At 43.0% G+C, this 22,865-nt stretch overlaps 1 protein-coding gene across 2 annotated transcripts in view; it reads right to left on the reverse strand.

The window, feature by feature from the left end:
- ASAP1 (ArfGAP with SH3 domain, ankyrin repeat and PH domain 1) overlaps window positions 1-15,103 on the reverse strand; it is a 161,401-nt gene extending 146,298 nt beyond the window's left edge. For both annotated transcript variants that reach the window (XM_049827698.1, XM_049827688.1), the window contains exon 1: window positions 14,840-15,103. The gene's annotated coding sequence lies outside the window, so the exon portion shown is untranslated. The remainder of the gene's footprint in view (window positions 1-14,839) is intronic.
- Between the last annotated feature and the right edge of the window lie 7,762 nt (window positions 15,104-22,865).

Below are 22,865 nucleotides of genomic sequence, written 5' to 3' on the forward strand. Positions count from 1 at the left end.
ATGGAAAACCAACTTAAAAATTCAGATAGTTTCTTGAACAGTACTCTTAGCAACAACAACTGATTAAAAAAAATCTAGTTTTAAGAAAATGCATTACTGTAAGAATGCAAATTAGTCCTCCACCCTCATCTGATATGATCATCACATGATTATGAAATTATCATGGTAGAATATATGGGCTATGCAAGTGCTACAGAATAGTTGCACAGGACAGCTTAAATGTGGTTTAGGAATTCATGCTGCAAAACAGGATAATTCTAAGACTCAACAGTTTTGTAGTATATCTCCACCATGCAATGTTACGGAACATTGTTATAGAGGGCCAGAGGGCTGAAGCGTACTTGTTTGGTAATTTCCTGCAGTCTCATTCAAAGGTGAATTTTCTTTAAGACTCAGATATATGACAAAGAGATTTGTGTAAGTATTTAGACTGAAGGACTCTCTAGCCTTTGAAGCCTGTCTTTTGTTATTTGTCTAAGGGCTTCAGGATGATGGTATTGTGAGTTGAATCTCCTTGTATCCACTTAAGAGTGACCTTTTTATCACTTCTGACTATATCCATTGGCTGTTTCTCGGGCTCAGGGAAGAATTTTCATTTTGTGGAGGCAGCAGCTAATCAGAGTGTCTGCTGCCCAGCTTCAGACCTCTGGAGAGCTTTCACTGATCTCGTCAAGGGTATTTTTTTATATTTGATGACAAGGCTGCCATCCACAGTCCAAGATTTTGAGTTACTTACAATCCACTTCTGAAGACTGTGAGTGGCTAATAACACGAGACTGCCTCCCACCTTCTCTGTAAGGTTAGTCACTGCTTAATTATTTACTCAGTACGTAGTCTATAGCAAAATAGCCTGTACATAGTATATGAATAATAGATTAATAACATAATCTGAATGTGACATCGAGTCCTTTTGTCACCGACCCGACTTACTCTCAATAGCCACTGATTGTGGGCTGAATTCAAAATCAACCATTTGCTGGATGTATTTTTAGAAAGGAGTCATTATAGAAATTAGAAACTAAACCTGGTGGAGCCATATTGAAGATCGACTTGTCACTACAAGAATAGTCTGGTGTATCTGAACCTTCCATGTCCTTCCTACAGCAGCTTTTGTACTCTGTGTTGGCAGCTCTCAAGCAAAACAAGCGGCACACCTCCTGCTTGTAGCCTTCGTTGATTAGTCAGGCACTAATAAGGTCTTGCATTGTCCTTGTGTCTGAACACCTCACGGAAGTTAATGAATATATTTCATACATATTTGTAGGATGCCTGTATATCCTTATGATCAAAGCCTGGCTCTGTGCTTGAGACCTCGTGGCTTCTGCTGCAAACCAAAGCCTGACATGCTCATCTTCATTCTGGGGTCTCAAATACAGAGCTAGGCTTTGATCACAAGGATTACTCCACGGTGCCTTCTGCCAATGCCTCGTCTTGTACTGCTCTGCCCTTCAAAGTGATGTTTTTTTCATGCCTTCGCCTTTGACGTGCACCAAGCAGTACCACTCTCCTACTTAGCAGCCCTGTGAAAATACCATGTATTTTGGCTGATGTAATACTGCTAGCCGTCCTGTCCTTCAGCTGAGTGCGGAACTATCAAAGCATGTCTACGAAATATCCCAAAATACAAGGCACACAGAAACCTCAATACGGGAATACAAAGATGTTCCTAAATATTCTCTTCTTTTGTTCGTCATGTCTGTATCTGCCCCTACAGCGAGTCATGCCCAAATCCACGAGCATGCTCTTTGAAATCGTATATACTATCTACGTAGAAAAATGAGATTAACTCCAAGTGACAGAATAGAGCCTTTAAAGCTTGATCCAAACTCAGCCCATGTAAATGGGATTCTTTACATCCACTATAGTGAGCTCTGACTCAGCTTTTAGACTTAAAAGTAGGATGTAACTGACAAAGTGTGTTTGCCTGGGCTGTCCACCCCAGGGTCCCTTTTTCGTTACTGATGCTATAGTCAATACAGACAACTAAAACTAGGTTGCAGCTCACCCCATCCTGCAAAAGTAGATGTTTAAAGTAGAGATACTAAAGTAGATGTCTACAAAGGTCAGATGAATCACAGCCTAAACTATCTCTTTCATTCTACTGACTAAAAGAGAGAGTAAGGTGCCCAGCCCAAAGGTAGACACCTACCCCAAAGATGCTGCGTGCCCTGAGTGTGTTGCAGAAGGGCCTTATTATTTCTGCCTGAACCATACTGTGGGCAGATACATGACTGTATCTCTAATTCTACATTCAAGAAGAGGAGCCAGGAGGAAGAAAACACATTTTAAACAAAAGAAACTTTTAATGGAAATGACCAGAAAAAAAAATACCTATTGGTGCACTATCGTGGATTTGGACATACTTTCCACTGGTAATCTAATAGGAATCATACAATCATAGAATGGTTTGGGACCTTAAAGATCATCTAGAAGGGACCTTAAAGATCATCTAGCTCCTCCTCCCCTGCCATGGGCAGGGACACCTTCCACTAGAACAGGTTGCTCAAAGCCCCATCCAGCCTGGCCTTGAGCACTGCCAGGGATGGGGCATCCACAGCTTCTCTGGGAAACCTGTTCCAGTGCCTCACCACCCTCACAGTGAAGAACTGCTTCCTTACATCTAGTCTAAATCTACCCTTTTTTAGTTTAATGCCATTACCCCTTGTCCTATCACTACATGCCCTTGTAAAAAGTCCTTCTCCAGCTTTCCTGTAGGCCCCCTTTGGTACTGGGAGGCTGCTGGAAGGTCTCCCTGGAGCCTTCTCTTCTCCAGGCTGAACAACCCCAACTCTCTCAGCTTTTCTTCATAGGAGAGGTGCTCCAGCCCCTGATCATCTTCACGGCCCTCCTCTGAACCCACTTGAGCAGGTCCATGTCTTCCTTATGTTGGGGGCCCCAGAGCTGGATGGGGTACTCCAGATGGGGTCTCATGAGAGCAGAGTAGAGGGGGAGAACCACCTCCCTCCACCTGCAGGCCACACTTCTTCGTAATGATTGTGTGTAATGATTTTTAGATTTTCTTGGATAGTAGAAGTTACAGAAATAAAATACAATAAAATTATATGTTATAATATAAGTTTTATATTTTTACCAAGAGAAGAATGATGCAGCTGAAAAAATAACCTTCTTTTTTTCAGTTTCATTTTATCAGTTTCCTGATCAAGTTCACATGACGGTACTTGGACTGCCTTTCTTGGTGACAACATGAATTTATGCTGAGACAGAAGCAGTCAAATCATATGGTTTTGAAGAGGGTGGGAAAGCATTGAGACTGACTGTGTCCATACCCTGATGGTAGTTAAAAATAATAACTCCCTAAATGTCTCCTATTATTTAATAAATCACAAATAAATGAATTTTACTAATGTAATAATTAGTTAAACTGACTAATGAGTTGCTAATATCTCAGCAAGTGACAGTGAGATAACTATTTTGGATGCACTCAGATGCGGTTGGCTCATGTTATAGAAAGTAGAGATATGCATGGTGGGAATCTTGAAGTTTCTTCTGCCCTTCTGCAGCTGTGGAGCTGAGCTGCCTGCTCAGTGAATACTTGCCAAGTGCCAGTGTTAAAAAAAGAGAGAGAAAAAAAAGAAAAGATAACTATTTCAAGGGGCAATTATCTAAATGAGCTGGAGAAACCTGGGATGACTAAGCCCCCAATCTCTGGAGAATTTGTTCTGAGCATTTTGATGAATTTTAAAATGGTATTGCATTCTGGATTTTAATAACGTAGCCTTGCTCTTCTTCTGGCTCTAGGCAACTGTTGTGAAGTCCATTTTTTACAAAAGCCTAAGGAAACTGAGTTAATAAGGCAAAGTCACTAAACTCACTGCTGCAGAGCTGCCAGGTGCCTGAGAGCAGGTGAGAAGGAGATGTGTGCATTACCTTCAGCATCACACCTACCAAGGTGGGCCTTTTTATCTGTCAAATTATGGATCTGTTTCACTTTCAGTTTGGCAAATAAAATTAATTAAAAGGGGAAAGGGTTTTGGTATCTCTAGCACAATCGGTGGTAATTTATGCAGCTTTGGTTTCCTTCCTCTGATATATTCATGAACTGAGCCTGGATCTTGACAAAACCTGAGACATCTCTGATTAGAAAAACCACCAACACCAACGGGAAATGTCAGTCCCTGTCTCTGGTTTACAGTTTTAAGTTGGTTTCTTCAGTGAACAGTCCTAGAAGCATAAATGTTTTGCTGCTGGAGGTTGGAGTCACAAGCAAATCTGGCACTGAAACTCCAAGCCAAGTGTAGGTTTCGGGTGCCTTAGTCCCTGGGAAAATTCAAAAGCCTGAGTCAGCTGCCCAGATGTCTCTTAGCCAACATCCAGAAGGCTAGACATTTAAAAGTGGGTTCACAGAAGAAGACACGGTAAGAAGGAGGCACCTAAACCACCTAACAAGAAACACGGGAGGTGCAACTGGGCTTTGGTCACAGCCTTTGAGAAGTCAGGGCGATCCGTCTCTGTAGCAGACCTGTAATCATGAATCTGCCCCTGGAGGTGGGAACTAAAGTCAGCCCTTCATATCTTGTAAAAAAGCAATGTGCCCCGTAACACTCGAGCAGTTAGCGGCATTGTGTGTTGGGGAGGCTTCATGTTCAGTTCCCTCCTCTGCCTGAGCGGGACCAGGATTTCCAGCCAGCGCCTATCCTCTCCTGCAGGCTCCTAAGACGACTCTGCAAGGCCTAGGAATTGTTAGCAGTTACAAAACAATCAAGTTAAATCTTCCTTTGTGAAAAACAAAACCAAAACCATAGAGCACTGTGAAGCTAACTCAGATTTTTTCCAGGGAACATCTGATCCAATTTAATTCAGTAAGTCCCACTCCAGTCATTAATCTCCAGCCAAATTTTGTTTTTTATATTATTGCACATTATGATTTACTGCACAGCTCTCTGTTCATTATTACTTAGAGAAGCAGTTGCTCAGATCCCCTTTCTCTTGATCTCCTGATCAGGAAAATACCGCACAGATGTGAACAGAAGTAAGACTATTACTCCTCTGAGAGAACTCTTCCCCAATTAAAAATAGTGTCTGTGAGGGAAATGATAATCTTGCAAATAGCTTCTGCTTCTAAGAAAGACTACATTAACAGCACAAATGAGGCCAGGTTTCCTTACATCAGGTCTACTGTTTGCTGCAAAAACAGTGCAGTAACTGACACAATATTGCACAAATATCCTGGGAGGGCTTAAAAATGTTGAAATCCCACATATGTATCCTTCAGTACTTAGAAGAACCTGATCTGCCCAGTGCATTCCAGAATGAACCTATTTCCTTTTTGGGAAACAAATATCTTGTTTGTTTTTGTCATGCACAGGAAAGGACAAAGCAGAAACATATTTTCTTGTGATAACTACTGTCGAAACCAGAGGATGTTGCCAGCGTTCACGGAGAAGCTGCATGACCACTGTGGTCCTTCCTCCTCTCTTGCGTTGTATCTGTGGGAACCAGTTTGCATCTGGAGTAGGAGCTGGATGAGACTGTTCAGCTCTGGTGTTTGTGACCACCACTCATCTCCTGCTAAACCCGGCAAACTAATATACGTTGCAGATGGCTGGAGGTGCTGAGGAGCAAAAGCACTAAGTGGCCCTTCCTGGGGATCTGAGTTTCCTTCCCATCTAAGTTCACATTCTGGAGGGACACCAGTGTCTTTCTCCAAGATGCAAATTGACTTGTCTTCAACAGTCCAGCCCAGCTGATGATTTCTATTTAGAAAGGGCCTTGAATTATAAAAACAAATGTTCCACAGCTCAGGACTGAGATACATTGCCCTGCGCTGGGAAACTCGAGGAAGTGCTGAACTCTTGTCTACTGAAACCCTAATTAGTGGACTAAAATAACTGACCTTGCTTTCAAAAGGACATCGAAATAATTTATCCAGGACTTTGGTATAAGCGAAGGCTCTGAATTTTAGGCAACTAGCTTTTGAAAGTTACTGATTTAAGCTTTTATCTACAATGGCCAGCTTTAGCAAACAGGGTCCTCTCCTGGTATTGCTTGCCTAAGCAAAACATTGCCACTGTACTAGCAGCCAGCACTAGTATGCAAGCAATACTGATGCCAGGATATTATTATCCCCAGGAAACAGTTTTTGCATTAACATGGTGGTTTAATGGCTTGTGATATTGCAGGAAGGTATTTCTTCCAAGGAAAGAATTTAAATACTAGGATAAATAGCAACAGGTGTCTTTCACCTAACTGTTATTGCTCCTAAAGCCATGCTGGCACACACAGGTTTGCATGAAGAGCAGGAGGACTTGGGAGCACAGCCTGAAGGGCAAATGCCTGTGGAAGCTTTTCCCCAAGGTTGTGGTGAGCACAGCACAGCACTCCTGTGGAAATTCTCTTCATCTCACACTAGCTGTGGCTTTTCCTTTGGGGAGGAGGTAGTCAGAGGTTACAAACAGTGGTTTTTTTCTTCTAGCCGTCTGCCTGTTTTTACAAAATGTGTAGGAGCACTTGAGCCCTCTGTTCCTCCATCTGTCTTGGTTGAGGGAGGTTCAAAGTCTTGGGGGCACACGTGCACACACCATGCAATTAGCTCAGCCTCATTCATAGAGACCAGGCTACAAATATTGCAGAGTTCTCAGTAACACGCTATTTAAACTTCATTTAAATGATCTAAATTTCCATGATATAAATTCTTTTTTTCTCCCAGGATGTAAGTTGCAACAGGAATAAGATTCCCTTAAATGATGTCCTTCAGCATCCAGCATCATGAAAAAGTGTTGTCTAAGATTCCTTGTTTTCCTTAGGGTCAAGCTAAACCTGGTCTCCCTGGTTGGGGTCATGTTCCCTCTTGTGCCTGATCTGTCTAATGGTGCAAATCTATGGTAGGAGTTCACGTGTAAGATTAACCCTCTTGCTCAAGTTGTAGTGATTGGAGGACTTAATTAGGAAACTGCCAATATGATTCACAGGACATGGGCCTATTGCAGATCCCAGCCTTGAGAAGGAGCTCCTTAGGGCCTTCTGGCTGTTTGGGAAATGAAACAGTCTTAAAATGAGCAGAATTAGTCTTAGAAATTATCCTTGGAGCAAGGAGGTTTCTGGCTGAAGAGGAACCTGTCGTGGTTTAATCTCAGCCGGCAACTAAGCACCACACAGCTGCTTACTCACTCCCCTCACATCGGGATGGGGAAGAGAATCAGAAGGGTAAAAGTGAGAAAACTCATGGGTTGAGATACAGACAGTTTAATAGGTAAGACAAAAGCCGTGCCTGCAAGCAAAGCAAAACAAGAAATTCTTTCACCAGTTCCCATGGGCAGGCAGGTGTTCAGCCATCTCCAGGAAAGCAGGGCTCCATCACGCTTAACAATTACTTGCAAAGACAAATGCCATCACTCCGAATGTCCTCACCGTCCTTCTACTTCCCCCAGCTTTATATACTGAGCATGACATCCTATGGTGTGGAATACCCCTTTGGTCAGTTGGGGTCAGCTGTCCCAGCTGTGTCCCCTCCCAACTTCTTGTGCACCCCCAGCCTGCTCGCTGGTGGGATGGGGTGAGAAGCAGAAAAGGCCTTGGGTCTGTGTAAGCACTGCTCAGCAGTAATGAAAACATCCCTGTGTTATTAACACTGTGTCCACACAAACCCAAAACATAGCCCCTTAGAGCCACTGTGAAGAAAATTAACTCTATCCCAGCCAAAACCAGCACAGAACCTTACAGCCAGACTGGTCTCTGTGCTTGAAATCAATGGAAGGGACGAAGAATAAGAGTTTATGATATACCATGTGCATACATGTATATACCACCCTATAGGGGGGACTGTGTAATTACAGTTCTGAGCTTCCTAGGAACTCTGGGAAGAAAAACATAAATCAAAACAGTCAAGTGATTTCTCTAATTCAGACCAGGTGTCAGGTAGGCTGTCGTATGGCTCCAGCATACAGGACCAAAACATGATTTACAATCACCTTTTTATCCTTGTTCCTGCTGCTACTGACACCCTTTAAGTCTAATATTCTCAATGGTAAGAAAATTTGTTTCAACTAAGCCAAATCCCATTTGTCTGTCTAGGTAGTGAGAACAAATACCAGCTGTAGATCATCTTGGGTCAGAAGTAGATTTTTAACCCCATTCTGGTCAACATGTGAACATGATAGCTCTTTCTCAACCACAACTTCATAAACACAGAAAATAAAATTGATAAAGTTTAAATCACCCATGATATCTTGGATTCTGGCTAAGAACTATCTTACCATTGAATAAATCTGGAGTCACATTGTGACATTAGTGTAGGACAAGTGTAAGATCAGAATTATACCCTGCTGGTTGATAATAATTTAAAAGCTCTACATTTAATGTAGAATTATGGTACCCATTAGTTTTAATAAAATATCTTCAGAAATTATTCTACCAAGGTAGAGATCCTCTTTGTTCATGAATATAGATAACTATTGAATTGTAGGAATTTCTGATCCTGACAAGCTTTGCTAAGTACTCAGCTCCTAATTATGAACAGGAATAAAAGGACACCTGCTGAAATAATTATTAAAGGATATGGAACTACAACCTGACTCCGATCAGATGGGTGAAGCCGATATCCTACATCAGCAGAGAATGCAGTCTTACACATTTTATGACAAATATACCATTAGCTAAATAATTACATCAGTAAGCATATTAATTTGGGTGACTACTGCACTGCTTGGCTTTGAGTGCAGAAGGAAAGTAGCAACATAGTTCCATGCTAAATTAGGTAAAATAAATGTTAGAGTTCCATGGTGCTGGCATAGATCTTACTTACCCACAAATAAATCTGGAATATTCCCACAAAATTCAGTTTGTAGCACTACTATAAATCAGGTAGGAGACTAGGATTGGACCCTCTCTGTCAATAATGATTTAATAGCTGCAAATTCAGGACAAAATTCCTTCCATGGATTTGTCTACCCATTTTTGTCTACCCATTTTTGTCTACCAATTTGTTGTACCCGCATAAGCCTTCTTTTAATGGATGCTTAAAATGTCCATTAGTTTAAGTACAAAAAAGCCTACAAATCCATGTTGCAAATATCTGCAGGACAAGTACATCCTAAATATGAGCTCTGACTCAGAAAATCCTGTGGGTGAGATCCTGGAAAGCTGGGACCATCATCTGGGAAAATACCACTACATGTTCTCCCTGTTCAACTCTTGCATCCTACACGTCAGCCACTACTGGAGACAGGATCCTGAAGTGCTGGTTCAGACAGGTTTATGTTCTTATATAGAACCATAGTATTATGCTAGGTGCTTGGTGTTATGCTGAATCTAGATACCTTAAGGCTTGTCCTAGTGCCTGAAATGTCCTACTGCCTCTCTGGCTGGCAGTTCTGGCCAGAACAAAATTGCTTTCTATGCATTTGGCCAACTGCTATAAGAAAGCCATGCAGCTGTGCCAGCCTTGGCAGGAGACAACTCCCTCTTCTTGCCCCAGTAGTTTTGAGGAGCACATCAACCACGTGCCCTGCATTTCCCACTTACGTGCTCCCTTCTGGCTACTCCAGAGATGAACGAGAAGAAAGGGGGAGCCAGCCACGCTTCTCCTGCTCCTGATCTGGGTAGTGCCATGCAGGGACTTGCCTGTGGTCACATCATAATTCAGTGCCAGAAGGTGACAATCCCAGGGCTGTTGTTCAGCCACAAACTAAAAGCTGATTTCTTTTCTCCCCAGACTGGAGAACAGATACAGGGAAATGCACGTGGGTGCAGATCGTCCCAGGACCCTAGGGCACGGCTCGGTTTCTAACTGCAATCCCACCCCATCCCTGTGCCACAAGGCCACTGCTCCAGCTGTTGTAACTGAGAGACAAGACTTGGCAAAGCCTCATTTGCCCTTTCTCCAAAGCAGGCTGAATTTTCAACCTTAAGGCCACACTCCAAATGTCATTTGCTTTCCTAGATCAGGGGCCATTCTGGTGATTGTACAGATAGGGTATTTTTACCTGCTGAATTACAAATGAGGCCTGCAGCTGGCTGAAGAAGATTAATTGCACTATTTTATTTGCGCAATGAACACTTAAGAGCATGTCTGTTTGTAGCCAGGGAGAGGCTCACCTAATCACAGACTGAGGATGCACTGGAAATGGATGGAAATTAAAAGCCCATGACCTTTGGGAGTCACAAACCACTTGCAGAATGTCTCACAGGCATCTCCTCCCATGGGGAAATGTTGCAATCTTCCGTTTTATTGGTTTCTTCAAGCCCAGAAGTCTTTAGAACTGGATGTTAGTATAGCCCTGTGGCTCTGTGATAACGAGCGCCGTGGCACCGTGAGGGTGTTGGGATCTTTACTCCCACAAGCACAACCACTCACGTCTTTTTCGCACATATCCTCCCTTCAGCCCAATCAATTCAGGTTTGAGGGATGGAAGAGCTTGAATGGGGCATTTTACCACCCCGAGCAGGGTTGTTCCTTGCCATTCCCTCCGGAGCCTGGTTCTCCCGCCCCATGCCACCCGCCTTTCATCGCTTCCCCTGCGGATCGCCCAACGGTCTCAGGCACGTTCGGCTTCGCGGCAAAGCTTCTCCAATTTGTTTGTTATTTTTCCTCCGGCTTTATTTATGAAAGCTGCGTGCCGAAACGCCCTCCCCCTCATCGCCACCCCTTTTCTCTCTGTTTTGTTTCCTGCCGGGTATTTCACCCTGACACACCAAATAGACATGAAACAGGAGGTGGGGAACATCTGGCCCTGGCTGCAGAGCATCGGCAAGAAGAGAAGCTCCTAGAGATAAAATCAGGTTTTTTCCCTCTTCGCGGGACCTTGCTGTGGGATGTTACTCCGGGGCGGCCAGCAGCCCCCGGCCAGGGCTCCGGTCTCCCTAACACAATTACAGTCTGCAAACGTTTAAAGGCAGTTTCTTTTGAGTTAGCCACATGCTTCAAATTGTTATGTGGTTAACCATTGAGAACAAACCCCCACACAAATACCTACGGATCAACTTGCTCGAGCCAGGGTGGTAGCGGTGGGGGCGGAAGGGGAGGAGGGAAGCTTCCTCATTTTGCTTTTGATGAGAAGAAAATAGAGTTTTCTTTCAACTTTCCAAACTGCTAGCAGCCACCGTGTCGCAGTGTGCATTGGTTGTTGCCGATTGCACATTTGTTCGCGTTTACCGCTGATGAAAGGAAGCTTGTTCGACAGCTGTGGCCATGTACGCTACAGGCCAAGTCCTCTCCTGGTGTAAATCAGCTCGTCTGGTGAATGAGAACTGAAAATGCGACCTCCTCTCCATGCGTGCCGTGCAAACGCTAAGCCGGGAGAAGTCTCCTGCGCTTTGACATTGCCCTATCCCATGTCCCTTAACTCTTATAAAAGCTGAATACTTTTCTGCTGACTCACAGAGGCAGATGGATTTTGTTAACTCCAGCCGAGATAGAGGAGGATACACGAAAAGCATCGCTTCCTCTCATGGTTCTGGGGTTTGGGGGGAACCAAGTGAGGAACTTCACATCACGCCCTGTTCAGCAGGGATGGAGCTTGGCTCGTGGGTACCACGTGGGAGGAGAGCGATACATGGTCCAGGCTGAGCCATGCTGCTAATCGGTGTCTGCAATAATGAACCATGCTGTCGTTCCCTCCCCCACTCATGCCCTCCCTCTGAAGCACTGCAGCTCCTCAAAGGCCAAGAGACTTAGAGCCAACAGCAACGAGAAACCAAACACCCCAAAACAAGCACAGAGCTCAAAACCCCTCAGTAACTCCATTGCCTCTACTTAAATCTTCTTAAATTACAGAGTTTTTTAATGAAGTAAACTAACTTCCCCTTGCATGCATTTCCTTGTATTTTTGAGGACTATGAAGGTGCTGAGGAGCAAATTGTCTTACAAACCCAATCCTACATGGGGACAGTTTCCAAACACGATTGGCATAGCTGTCCATGTTGCGCTCATGAGAGTGGACCCAAGTGGAAACATAGATAATTATTTTGCCATGGGCCAACTTTAAGATCCATCTCAAGTTTATTTTCACTTATAAAATGGCGGATTAAAGACTCTACAAGGTGGCTAGAAGAGTGTTGAAGGAAAAGCTGCAATCCGAATGTGATCCACTTTGCTCAGATACAAAACAAAATTGCATTCTTTGCTTTTTGTGGAAAACAGTGCAAAAAGGAAGGGTTAAAAGCTTTGGATGTGGGGACCAGTCTCAGTGAAAGTGATTTAGTTCCTCTGGTCCATTCATCATCTGAGCAGAGAAACATCACTGTGCGTATGAAGTTAGCTCTGCAGGACTCTATGCCTGTCAAAACTGTTTATCCGTACTTGCCAACAACAGCAAGAAAGGCAGGAGGACTGGCAGTCATGATGGTGAATGAGTTGGACACATGGAGTGAGGGCACATGAGTCAAACCTCCTCACTGATACAGAAAGGGAAAAAGAGGGAGGGAAAGACCATTAAAGCACAAAGTGTCTAATCTTAGAGAGTTTAATGATGCAGCCAGTTACCAAAAAAAAATCACTTTTTGCAGAATTTCTTCATGGGCAACTGAGTGGATAGGTCTTAGTGGCCAGTTAGTCCTCACACTGCTAAAGGTACAGGTATAAATCCCAGCAGAAACAGCTACTGGGGTATATTGGCATATTAACATTATTGGCTGTGGGTAGCTGAGTTGGGAATATTGCACTTAGACCTTTCAAAACTAATGTGATAATTACTTATTAAGGAACTATTTAGTGCTTGGTATAGTTATATGAAGACATATAAAAAATTCCCCCAGTCTAAATCAAGCAGAACCTTAATCCTATGTTAGGGCTATCAGGACACACACACACCCAAAAAAAAAAAAAAAAAAAAAAAAAAAAATCCGACAGGGAGGGAAGAGAATTCAGGTTTATAAAAAGAAACACGTACACAATGAGCTGAAGGTTGTGCTTCTGCACTTCCTGGTCTGGGTGTGAGCAGAAGAGGAAATACCAAAATACCACCAGAAAAAACTATTCCCACAGCATTTCCAACCTGACTGAAACCAGAAAGTTCTGACAGTCCTGCAAAAAAGGGGAAAAAAACCCCCACAACAGACCCAGTCCCAAGCATCCTGTTCATTGGAAAGCCAACAAAATTTCCAAAGCTAGGAAATTTGGGCAGACCTAGACAAGTCTCTGTATTTCCCCTGAGTCATCATCTGTACTCTATTTTCTGCACTTTGCTGATCATTGTTGACACTTTGACTCTTCTGCCAGCTTTGAGAGGAGCACATTTCTGCCTTAGCCAGTTTAATTGCACCCATAACCACAGACCACCAAATTGCATGCTAACCACAAGGCAGGGCACCATGGTCTGGTCTAACTCAGGTGAGGGGTTCCTTGTCGTCCCTTTCATTTTTTGAGTGTCAGTCAAGAGTACAAAGCGACATACACAGCAAGAACTAACATTTCAATGCATAAAATGCCATCAGTTTCAGCATTGCCCCATGTTAATAATTAAAACTGGATTCCTGAGGGCTTGCAGGCAGAAAAGACCTTAGTTTGGTCTGGCTGGTCTCACACAAACCTTCCACTGATACCAAAGGAAACCTTGAGGAAGAGCAGCAGGATCACATTCAAAGGGTTGTGCGGAAAGCTGGCACACTAGGCAATTAGTTTAAAACTTCAGATTTGGAAGCTCTGCAAAGAATTTGGAAAATGGCTCTTTGCCTTTATTGGTATAAAAAAGAAAAGTATTCTGTCCTGCTAAATCCCAAGAATTTAAATGTTAAAGTCTCTTGATTGATGTGCAGTAGTATACACTAGAATTCAGGACATATTCAATAGTGTAAGGAAAATCAGGGCTAAAGTAAAATTACTGTAGAAAGCTGTTTTCCCTGTAGATGTTTCCTAACTGAATTACTGAATCAAGCTTTTTTCCCTAAAATTAGAGAATCGAATCCCTGGAGCAGCTCCAAGGAGCAGCTCAGGAATGTTCAGCGCAACCACAGCCTCCAGCTATGGGACAGAACAAAAGTTGCAACAGTGATGATGCTTTATCTTCCACATCTTACTCCAGCAACACTTCCATGGGTGCCAACAATGAAATCTGCTTCGAAGAGGTCTGAAAAGATGATTTTTCCTTTTCAAATGCTGAATCACTGATTTTGAGACTGGTCAACTCGTTGCATTTGTGACCGTGGTTTAACTAAAACCACCTAGGGCTAATAATGCCATCATGGACTCTCACATCCAAAAATAAAGTGAAAACCTTAGCTAAGCCTCATGACTGAATGCAGCTTTCCAGTTCATTCAAAGCAGCATAGCACTCAGCATTTTCCCTCCAACAACAACAAGCCCCTTTCTGGCCTCCCGGAACATTGCTGCCTGAAATACGTTGTCACTCCTACTGCAAACTTATTTAAGAGACAATAGGAGGAATAGTTGGCGCATGGATTCTTCTTAAAACTTAAATCTAGATCAACAATAAAACATAAAAGACCAACGAAACATGCAAAGACACTCAGAAAATTCTCATTTTTCTTTTAAGATTAATTTTCGCTGAGATTGAGGCGTTGCAATTTACTTAGCGTGGGCCCCATTCTGTAAGTCTTTTCTTACGTGAGCTCTTCTTAAAGTCACTGAGGTTGTTCATGTGAGTAAAAGTTACTTACATGAGTAATGGCTCACAGAATCTGGCCTTATACATTTTGCTACAGTAAAGTTTACCTAGATGTTATCTGAGCTGTAGAGCAGCGTGTATTTTTAGGAATTAAAAATCGACTTCAGTTGTTGTTTTGGAAAAAGGTCTGACTTCAGCTTCACCCATCTGCTGTTTGCAGTTTGCTCAGCAGCCACACTGAATGGACGTGCTCAGCCTTTGTCCCTCTCTCAGACCTGCTCGTTACCAGCCATGCTCAGCCCCAGCGCGTTGTAACTCACCAGGACGTGTGCAGTCTGAATTCCCATTCCAGATTTGGTCCTCAAACCTAAGGCCATTATTCCATCTCAGACTAAAACATATTCTTCCATGGGCTGCTGAAAAAAGAGCATGTTTCTTCAAGTTTTCTTGCCACAAAAAGATAAAATAAGGTGAAATAAAATAATAATAATAAAAAAGGAAATCCAATGTACGGCGATCCCCAGAGTTCTGGAGTCTAAGAGTGTTGATCTGCATCCATAAATGTCCTGACGGGTGAGGAGACACAGGCACTACAACTGGAAAGAGAGCAGGAAGGAAAACCTACCATGTGAGCAAAGTAAAAAAAAAAAAAAAAGGGGGGGAAAGAGAGAGAGAGAGAGAGTAAGGTCTGCTCAGTGGACAGCACTTGGGCTGATAGCAGGGATTTCAGGAAATCCAAACACTCAGACAGGAAATCTGAACACTGGATAAACATGCCATAATCTCCACAGATACAGTTAACGTGCTGCGTCTCCCGTTAACCCTTAGCCTGCCCATGGCTGAGGCTGAAATCAGATATGCAACGCCTGGAAACACAAGCTGCCCCGGGGGCTCCAAAAAGTCTGAGCAGCAGCCCTGCGTTCAACCCTGCCTGCTCCTTCCCTCGCTGCTCTGGCAAGGATATTTTCCTCACTTGGTTTCTACGGAGTGATGCTTTAGTTCAAACATTTATGATTTTCCTCCTCTGAGAAGGAGATGATATCGCACCCTGTGCCCTGCAACAGCTGGGCAACCTGCCTGAATGCCAGTGTGCCACCAACCAGTGGCTACCCGGTAGTCCCAAATTAGTTTTACCTGGTTTTTCCTCTCTCTTTTGCTGTAATGCAAGATTTATATGGCTTTCTGTAAGATACTTGCAGGGTACCAGTGATGATTTACTCCAGGGCTAGTGCAGCAGGGCTGGGGGGGCACCTTAGAAATTAGAGATAGAGCGTTCTTAAAGGAACAGGGGGAGTTTGAAAACTCCCTTTATGCCATTTTGTCAAGGAATTGAGGCTCAAACTCTGCAGTCCTTAGTAAAAGTAAGATGAAGCCTGTTTGGTTGCTTGTTTCTGGAACATAGACTTTGCTCTTTGTGTCTTGTGTTCACTTCCCATGATTAAAAACATAACTTTTTTTTTTTTCTTCTTTGAAGCTTCTTAATTGGTTTCTTTTATATGATCTACCTTGGTTAAACTATTAATGTAAAACTCTTAGCTAGCCACAAAAGCAACAAGAAGCAGTAATATTTCATAGACCTGACCCCTCGCTCCCACAGATGTAATTAATAAAGTGAAGTTTACGTGAGAGTTGTCCAAATTAAATCCCTAGGACTACAAGCGCACACACACAATTAAGCCCCTGCGTGTTTGCAGGATGGGGACTTCACCGTGTTTTCTGCAGGAGGACAATTGCAGGCTTCACTGGTTTTCAGAGGTCACTGACTCCTAAGGCAAAGGCCTGCTTCCAAAAGTGCTCCTTCTCCCTTAAAATTGACTTCTTGGGACAGTCCTGCCAACAAAGCTTGTTGGAAAGAAAATGTCGTGTCTTCAGATTTTCCGGTTCTGCTAGGACCTCATAGCAATAAAAAAATGATAAAAATTAGTACCTTGACTTTTACTTTGCCATTTGCTGATGGACGTAATTAGACACAGAGGTAATATCCACTGACTGGTGCCCTTGCTTAAGGCATTGGCAGTTAGCTCATCTGAAATAGCCTTAATGTAAGTCCCACATGCAGTATTAACCTATGTCATTATATTAAGGTACCCACTAGGAATAAAATAGGAGCGCTATAGGAAAAGGCTTCCTTCAGCACCTTCTACTACTTGTAGTGTGTTTCTGCTTATTATTTCAAAGACAGAAGCTCTGGCAAGCCAACATCGGTTACAGCATTCCCTGGAAGTGGCCAGGCTTGGAAATCACGCCTGGTCTACTGAGACAGCTTGTGTTGGCCAAGCGACGCCGTGGGGAGCCTGGCAGCAGAGCTGGGGTGGAAAACGGGGCTTTTGGGGCATCCCCGCCTCAGGAAATTTCCTCTGGTCTCCAGCCCAGTTCTGAGTCAGGAAACCTCTTTCAAGTTGGGTCCTCACGTTCCCAGGCATTCTCCTACTACTTTTTAGGATGCATGAGGCCAGTGATGGAGGTCGGTCCCTACAAGCGTGGCTGGAGTGCTGGCGGCAGCATCTGTGCAAATAGGTGGTAGAACAAAGGCTTGGCTTTAGAGGCATGAAGTCATTCCCCTTGCCTAGCACGTGCTACGTGAAACAAGTATCAAATGGTTGCTTGATGATGTCAGGAGGGAACTGGTGGAAAAACAGGGAAAAATTAAAACATGTCAGGGTTGGACTTTTTTTTTTTTCTTCATGTTCCATGTGCTTTGCCAGTGAGCTATTTCAGTTATTCACTTTTTTTCCATACAAGTTCTTCTGTTGTCACGCTTTTATTCACCTTCCCTTTTCTTGTATTTTCCCCTTAGTGCCACTCTTTCCAGTAGCAAAAGGAGATTAAAAATAGAGGAAAAGAATAAAGTGCAGCATTTTCTTTTCAGTATAACTGGAAAAAAGAGAAAATATTCATAAACGCTCAAAATATGCATCTTGAAAAAAAGAAAGCCTTTTAAGATTGAGAGACTTTTCATTTGAAAACATTTGAGCAGCTCTAGAAAAAAGGGAGCTGGGGGAAGTGGGATATAATTTATTACCACTAACATCTGCTGTAAATCAGTTAGAGGTAGGCAAACATTCCCTGCCAGGGCACAGTTAGGTCAAGGTGAGAGGGGATAAAGCAATAATTAAAAAGACCAGTGTCCTCTAGCTCCCTTCAACAGGCTGCAAGCTGAAGAGCAAGTGCTTGCTGCAAAACTGGTTTTTTGTCTAGAAAATTTTCAAAGGGTGGGAAAAAAGTCATTGGTATATTCAATGGAAAACTATCAGTTTATAAAACAGCTCCAACAATTTCCATACAGAACCACAACGTATTATACTTTTCTGTTTTTCTAGTTAAAAATAAGTTGAAAAAAGGTTGTGCTTATTGTGAAAAGTTTCATTTAATGAGAAATTTCTGTTGAAAAGCTCTACAGAAAGGTGTTATTGCCAGTCTTGGTATAAGGGAGAACAAGGACAGCATGGTAGGTAGAATAACGAAGCTGACAAAAATAAGCCATACAGAAACATTTCAGGAGAAGCAGGGTAGAGAGAAAACTTCAAACTCAGGCCAGCAGAGTTATCGAAGCTAAAAAGTGGATAAAGATTCCTGAAAGGGCACAGCAGCTGGAAAAAATCCACCATCACCTGAGAAAAAAAGCCAGTGGCCTTACTCAATACAGATGTGAAGATGCTTGCTTTTAAATTGGAAAAAAACCCTCCACCACATCCACCCTTGATGTACCCACAGCAGCTGAGCTTTCTGCTCACTTGCTCTATATCCCCAGGATGTAACTTCTATAGTCCTAGAGCTGATAATGAAAGTCTCACTTCATCCACAAAGAGCTCTATTGCTACTGAATTAAGACGAATCAGTTAATTAAAGATTAAAAGGGTTTAGCTATGTACGTGAAAGATAAAGCACGTGAAATTATAATTGAGATTGTGAACAAAATGCTCGAGAAAGAGTTATCATTAACCTACGAGGCCCCAAGCTCTGTTATTTTTCATGTTTCAATGACAAGCCTTATCATTATAAATAGTTAGGATTTTTTTTTTCAGTATAGATTTGAAAGGAAGATCAGTTCTTTAATTTTCACCTCTCTACTTATTGGATTTGGAGAAGACTTCAACAGAATAATTAAAACATTTGGAGAAAGAAATCGCAGGTCCCAGTTTTGTCATTCTTCACCCTTCAGTCACCCTGAGGCTTTACATCCTTGAAAAAAATGACTTAATATATTCACGTGAAACTAATTTACTTTCCCTTTAGAGCATGGCCAGCCCTGTGCGCTCAGCAATGCCAGACCTCTCAGTAGCTACCAAAACTGGATGCCAGAGAAATACTGTGACACGCTTAAACAAAGTTCCTCATTCACACTGTGACTCTATCTGGATTTACAACAACATAAGCTAAAACTTAGCAAACATTCGAGAAAATGAGTAAAAAAACTCTAACCAAAAGGATTTCATAAACACTGACACAACTTACCATAAACTATAAACACTATGTTTCTCGCAAAACTTCAGTAATTAACTGGTGTAGAGGCTTCTTGCTGCGCTACAAAACATATCTCTTTGTGCACTGGCTTTCAATGTTGACGTTTGCTTGGAGATCCCTGCCAATTTTATTACTAGTCCGCTCCTTCCTAAATGAGCAGTCAAGGAGGTTTACTTTTGAGACCAGCATCCCTGCTGGCAATGCTGCATTAGGAAAAGCACCGAGCCCCCTTCAACCAGCAGCAAACCTAAGCGCTCTTACATTACACAAGAAACGTTGCCACGTTCCCCTCTGTTCATTCAGTGAAATACAGCAGAAGCTGTGTTCTAACAGGTTTAATGACATGTTTGTACATTTATTAAGCAAATAGCACCTCTTGACGTTACGAAAAGGTCCGGGCATTAGACACTACCTTGACAAGAAGCACTTGACCCTTGCTGGTAACTACAGGCTGTACCAATGCGCAGGAGGCTGTGCATGTTTCATTTTCAACTGTTTTTATGTTTTTAATTTTTTTATTTTTTTTTAATAGGGGAAAGAAACACCAAAGCATTTTCTTTTTTGCCTCTCCTTTTCATTCATTCTTCCTTCCTGCAGTGGCAAAAAAGGGGAATTTTTTCATAGTCCTCTTCTTCTCGCCTAATTTTGTTATTTCAAGGTGGCATGTGAAAAAAGGAAGCCAAAGACACATCCAAACAATTTTTTTTTTTTAACCAGCTCTGCTCAAAACACGCTATATAGAAATATAATCAGTAAAGGGTACTAAGGAAAAGAGCTGTCACCTAAAGATGTCCCCATGGTATGAGTGTAGATTCTGGCCTCATCACTTGCCAGAGATATGTGGAAACTCCAGATAATGTTCAGAGACAACTAAAAGTTAAATTATACACCACAGTCACGAGTAGTAATTAAATGCTGCTGTGTGGGGAAAAGGCTGAAATTTGAATTTCTGAGTCTCTCTGCATCATTGTCTGTAGGTTTCCAGGCCATCAGTTGTGCTGAAAGGGCTGGGTTAGGAGGACACCTTGGACATGCTGTGAGCATCACACCAGGCTTGTTCTGCCTTTGCCACCAAAGTCTTCCTCAGCTTTCTTTCTAAAAACGGGTGAAAAAGATGCCTCCTCAGTGTATTGTCATTGGTTTGTTGCAGAAAAGTTTAAATGATGAACACAACATGTGAATTCCAGACATTCATAAACACTATCACAAACCCCCAGATGATCATCAGATTGGTTTAGCAATTATGGTTTTTTTTAAAAAAAGAAATGTAAGGTTCTCATGATCTCAGTCTTTGGAAGTCATTTGAGCAATAATTTTAAGCATTTTTTACGAATGAAGACTAGACGCATACATAAAAATTAGTGCTAAATTTCTTTCAATCCCTTATCACAAGGAGCTGAACATTTAAAAGTATGGATGGGTGCCATGAGAATTGTCTTAGACATGTGAGAGTCAACGTTGTTATAAATGCTGCAAAATTCATGTATACAGCATAGGCTGTATACAAGAGCTATTAGCCTAGGGAGTTTTAGTGGAGTCTGGAAAATGAAAGGTCACAGGAAAAAAAAGTTATTTCTAATTCCAGTTACAGCTTTTGGAAGTAGGTGTTGATCATCATGGCAACATGTCTACAGTGATGAAGGTAAATTCAAAGCCAGGTTTTTCCCCACAACTGTAATCCTTTAGACCATTAGATTTTTATGTGTATGCATATGTGTGTGTAGTCAAAATCCAAACCCTCAAATGCTGATGAGGGAACAGGACAGAGAAACAAAACAGAAGGGTAAAATACAAGCCTGGCCTGTAATGGCCCTGAAATATGTAGATGAGAATGCAATGGCCCTGCAGAAGGTGGGGACTGCTGCAGAAAGATGCGACTTTTGCGGGGAGAAGCCAGGATGGGGGGAGTAGGTGGTGAAGTTGCCTCCATTAGATCCAGTGAGTCACAAAGTGCTGTATCGCGTGCTCAGAAGTACTGCAGCTCCTGTCCTCCACTACCAATGCACCTGGGACTATCACCAGAGAGGTCTGATGGCTCCTGGGGAGAAGAACATAGAGATTAGAGAAGAGTAGTTGTCACAGAAGGACTGCAGCACTTCCCTGAAGGAGGAATGGGCTCTGCAGGTGTCTCATTTCCATATTTCTCCCGATCATATCACTGTTCTGGCTGGTTATGCTCTGGTTATAGGCTTCTCCTTGGGAGACATTCCTTCGGCTCTTCTGTGGGAGGTGGTAGCCACCTTCATCCCACTCTCACTTGCTGTGAGCCCCTCCGTGAGTGTTCGCCAGCTGAAGCACTCATCCTGGCTCAGTCAGGATATCTCACTTGCGGTCTGCCATGTTATCATTGGAAGTTTCGAACACTGCAGTATTATGCTGATCACAACATCCATTTTAGGGCTACACAGCACATCCTGTGTGGAGGAGGGTCATACAACACCAAACATGAATTAATCCTTGTCGTGGTTTAACCCCAGCCAGCAACCAAGCACCACGCAGCCGCTCACTCACTCCCCCCCATCCAGTGGGATGGGGGAGGAAATTGGGGAAAAAAAAAAGCAAAACTCCTGGGTTGAGATAAGAACGGTTTAATAGAACAGGAGAGAAGAAACTAATAATGATAATGATAACACTAATAAAATGACAACAGTAGTAATAAAAGGATTGGAATGTACAAATGATGCGCAGGGCAATAGCTCACCACCCGCCGACCGACACCCAGCCAGTCCCCGAGCGGCGATTCCCTGCCCCCCCACTTCCCAGTTCCTAAACTGGATGGGACGGCACATGGTATGGAATACACCATTGGCCAGTTTGGGTCAGGTGCCTTGGTTGTGTCCTGTGCCAGCTTCTTATGCCCTGGCTGGGCATGAGAAGCTGAAAAATCCTTGACTTTAGTCTAAACACTACTGAGCAACAACTGAAAACATCAGTGTTATCAACATTCTTCGCATGCTGAACTCAAAACATAGCCCTGTACCAGCTACTAGGAAGACAGTTAACTCTATCCCAGCTGAAACCAGGACAATCCTCTTTCTGAATGACTCTTCTTCTGTTAAACATCTTGCTTTTCTACGTTTTAATTGCGGTACACACTGCCTCACTAGCTTTGTGCTTCAGAAGGAGGTACCCATATCTCCTGGTACTCAGGGCAACCACGCAGTAGTGTTCATGTGGTGATTGCCATAAAAATGAGGGATCGTGACTTTTCCTTATGCGGAGGTCAGATGAGTGATCTGCTATTCAATCTTTGGTTACTCAGTGACTAAAGGCCAGGGGTTTATAACCTCTTCCTAACACCCTAACACCTTCCAACCAGCCTTTCTGCTGCCTGGGGCATAGAGCACGCTCTGCCCCAGTGGTGCCCATGAAGTTTGGTGTGGTTTACCCCTTCTGATTCCACTCCGGTCCTAGGAAGCAGTTTGAGTTGTTAATAAAGATTCATTAAGCAGATTCGTGGATTATACTAAGTTCAAGCTCTTATGCTGGCCTTGGTCAATTTACCCAGACTTCATTTAAACTGACAAACCCCAGGACACTTCCAAACTGCTGTCTAGTTGTGTTTTGGCTTCATCCCAACCTGGAGCAGGACCCAGGGGTGTGCAGTAACCCCACTTACCTCATATGCTGCCCTATACCTTCCAGTCAGGCAAGACATAGCCTGGGTCTCTCTGGCTACATCTCTTGTCTTCGTGAACTATGCCTCAGGATGGGGTCCATTTTCTTCTTAGGTGCTTTATGTTGGTTATGTTTGCACTGTCCATAAAGATTGCATCTCAATTTGCAGCTCTGTGCCTGAATTTCTCTGGGTGGGAGCCCATGGTCTTCCCCAGACCAAAGCCTGAGCGGAGGCCAACATTTCACTGATGCAGATGATCAATA

This window comes from Accipiter gentilis, chromosome 2, assembly GCF_929443795.1.
Source record: "Accipiter gentilis chromosome 2, bAccGen1.1, whole genome shotgun sequence".
Taxonomy (NCBI): domain Eukaryota; kingdom Metazoa; phylum Chordata; class Aves; order Accipitriformes; family Accipitridae; genus Astur; species Astur gentilis.